Source organism: Limulus polyphemus, unplaced genomic scaffold (genome assembly GCF_000517525.1).
Source record: "Limulus polyphemus unplaced genomic scaffold, Limulus_polyphemus-2.1.2 Scaffold1453, whole genome shotgun sequence".
In the NCBI taxonomy this organism is placed as follows: Eukaryota; Metazoa; Arthropoda; class Merostomata; order Xiphosura; family Limulidae; genus Limulus; species Limulus polyphemus.
In genome coordinates this window covers 196780-199859 of record NW_013667063.1, presented here as the reverse complement: position 1 = coordinate 199859, position 3080 = coordinate 196780, and the positions used below count along the sequence as shown (strand labels likewise).

The window sequence follows — 3080 nt, the reverse complement described above, 5'->3', positions numbered from 1 at the left end:
ATCTTAATAGTTTCATGAAAGGAATCTTGGTGTAATGGTTGATCAGTCTCTTAAGCCATCCAAGCAGTGTGCTGTTACTAATGGAAGGGCAAATAGGATTTTAGTTTGTACCTCCAGAAATAGTGAATACAAGTTTAAAGAGGTTATAATTTCATTGTACAGGTCACTGGTTAGGCCACATTTGGAGTATTGTGTTCAGTCTTGGGCTCCTTACCTTAAGAAGGACATTGAATTGTTGGAAAGGGTTACTAGAATGGTGCCTGGGATAGGGGGGTTGTCATACGAGGAGAGGTTGAAATCTCTAAAATTGTTTTCTCTTGAAAAAAGAATAATTAAGATCTGATTGAGGTGTTTAAGATTGGAAAGGGAATTGATAGTATTGATGCATCATTTTTTTTTCATTTGTAACAGTGAGAAAAGTAGGACTGGTGGACACAAACATAAATTTTGGCAAGATTGGAGTCAACTTCAGCTAAGAAAATTTTATTTATGTAACATGATGGTTGGTATTTGGAATGGGTTGCCTTCAGATGCTGTAGAGGCAGTAAATTTAAATGAGTTTAAGAGAAAGCTTGATAATTATATGAATGATAAGGGCTTTAAGATTATTATTTTTTTAATAATAGTTTTAGCTTAGTTTAGAGGATAGGACAGCCGAAATAGATTAATAGGCCTCTTGTCCCAAAACATTATGTTATGCTAAAAATATCTTCATGTTCAGATTGATTAGGTTCTTAAGCCTTCCAAGCAGTGTGCTGTTGCCAGTTGAAAAACAAATAAAATTTTAGATTGTATCTACAGAAGTATTGAATATAAATCAAAGGAGGTTATTTTTATTATATATAGATCTCTCTTTAGGCTGTATTAGAATATTTTGTTCAGTTTTGAGCTCCTTACTTTAAGAAAGATACTGACTTATTGGAAAGGATTCAAAGGATGGCTTTCGGATTATTTTTGGGATAAAGGGGTTGTCATGTGGGGCGAGGTTAAGGTCCTTAAAATTATTTTCTCTTAAAAAAAGGAGGGTTAAAGGGAACCTGATTGAAATATTCAAAATTATAAAGGAAATAGATAAGATTGGTGCATCATCTTTTTTCATTTTTATTGGTAAAAGTGTTAGGGCTAGGGGACCAAGACTTAAGGTTTGACAGGGTAAAAGTCATATGCAAATAGAGTATTTTATTTTTTGAACAGGCTGGTCAGCCTTTGAAATAGATTGATTTTACACATGGTCGGTGTAACAGGATTCTGAGAGTTCAGGAGAGGGCTTCACGAGTAATTTTGGTGTCAGGGCTGGATATAGGCAGATGGGTATTTTATGAAATGAATGGGACAGCCATGGTGAGCCAAGGAACCTGTTGTTGTCCCTCACATGTTATGTTAATATATAATGTGTATTAACTGGCACTTTGTTACTTCAATTTTCATGAAGAATGAAGTGTAAAAATAATCATTTGAGTTTTAAAAAGCTAGTCTAAATAATGTCAAAAGAGTGTGGTACTAAAACAAATTGGTCAAGTTATATGATTGGTCATTTGAAGATATATAACATGATATTTGGATAGTAAGAGATAGCTTAGTCTATCAAGTCTATCCCTTCACACACATGCTTCAAAATATAGATAGGACATCACTAGTCATGCAAGTTTTGTTAGCACTGATTAACATATGTGATCCTGAATAGCACTTATCAACATACTGAAAACAAGTGACCATTTTGAAGGCTTTGCTATATAGTGGATTAAGAGACATCAGAAGTAAATGTTTCACCAATCAGTAGTCAGTCACCTTAGAGTAACTTTTTTGTTATATCTAATACAGATATAATACAACAGGAGTAGGAAGAGTTAATGTTGGGATTTGCCACTTGGAATAGTTTGAACCACGTGAAACTATGGGGAACTTCGAGTTTGTAGACCTATAGTAAACAACTCATAGAAGTCAGTTTTCTTCTGTGCATTACTTCAAAATGGCAAACTACAATATTTGAAGGTAAGGATGTCTCTATTTGTGTTGGATTGTTTTCAAACTGTTGTCAAATGGTGGAAGTATTTTAGTCAGTGTTTTTTAACTCTATGTAGTGTTATGTAAGTTATATAACAGCCTGTAATAAAACATATTAGGAAATTTTGAGTGTTGTGTAACTTAAGTTTATCATACTTCTCATGATGTTTGTGAGCCTCTTGGAACTTTAGATAAGGCTATATCTTTGTTTTCAACCATTGATATCTTCAAAACTTTAAATAAGGTTAGTATATCTTGTCATGCTGAGTTATTTCTTTCAGCTTTGTTGTTTCTAAAAGGAAAATTTTAGGAACTTTGTGAAAACCAATATTTATAATGAATTAAGGAACAAGTATGAATATCTTCACATAATATGTACACCACTTTCTGGTTATTGTCACTAAGACACCTTTCCAGTTCTGTGGTTTTTAACTCTTTGTTCTTGTCCACTGTTTAAAGGTTCTAACTCTATTTTAGTACACCACTTGCATAGACCCTTTTCATGTGACATTATAAAACTTCTGATTTTCCATATTGGAGTAACATTACAAAGGGCTTTGTAATGAGATGTACAGAACTACATAATTAATTTATGAATAATGATGCTTTTTTGTGAATGGGACAAAGGTGTTTGCTTTTATCAGATATCTGGCATAGTAAACCATGAGGATGAAAAAAAAAAGGTCCAGTTATAAGCACCATAATAATATAAGGAAATTCTTAATAAGTATAACCCCACAAAGGCTCTGTCGGATATGCTAGTACCAAATATATAAGTCACGTAATTATAGAATCTTGGTTTAACTAATACCTGGTGAAATAATTCTTGCTGGCAAAGGTTTTGCTGAAGTTAAAAGTTCCATCCTTTACGATATGAAATTCGCAAACCACATTAACCCTTTTGAGATGGGTCACGGGTAAAAGGCCATGTCATCTTGTTTGTTGACTTGCATTCAAAATTTTATTGAACTACTATTTCATGAATTTATATCAATTATTTTGGTATCAAACTGTAGATTATAATTCAAATTTTAGTTCTATATATTATCCAACTTCTTAATTTATAAGCAAATATT

The 3080-nt window shown here is 32.7% G+C and overlaps 1 protein-coding gene across 3 annotated transcripts in view; it reads left to right on the top strand.

Annotated features, from left to right (window-relative positions):
* Positions 1-3080, top strand: part of LOC106463652 (CCR4-NOT transcription complex subunit 7-like) — a 56367-nt gene that overhangs the window by 2535 nt on the left and 50752 nt on the right. Inside the window, exon 2 of one of the 3 annotated variants that reach the window (XM_013923704.2) lies at positions 1822-1992. The exons of 1 other annotated variant lie outside the window; for it this stretch is intronic. The gene's annotated coding sequence lies outside the window, so the exon portion shown is untranslated. Of the gene's footprint in view, positions 1-869; positions 1993-3080 lie in introns of those variants that run through there. One more of the 3 variants, XM_022391202.1, reaches the window with a different exon arrangement.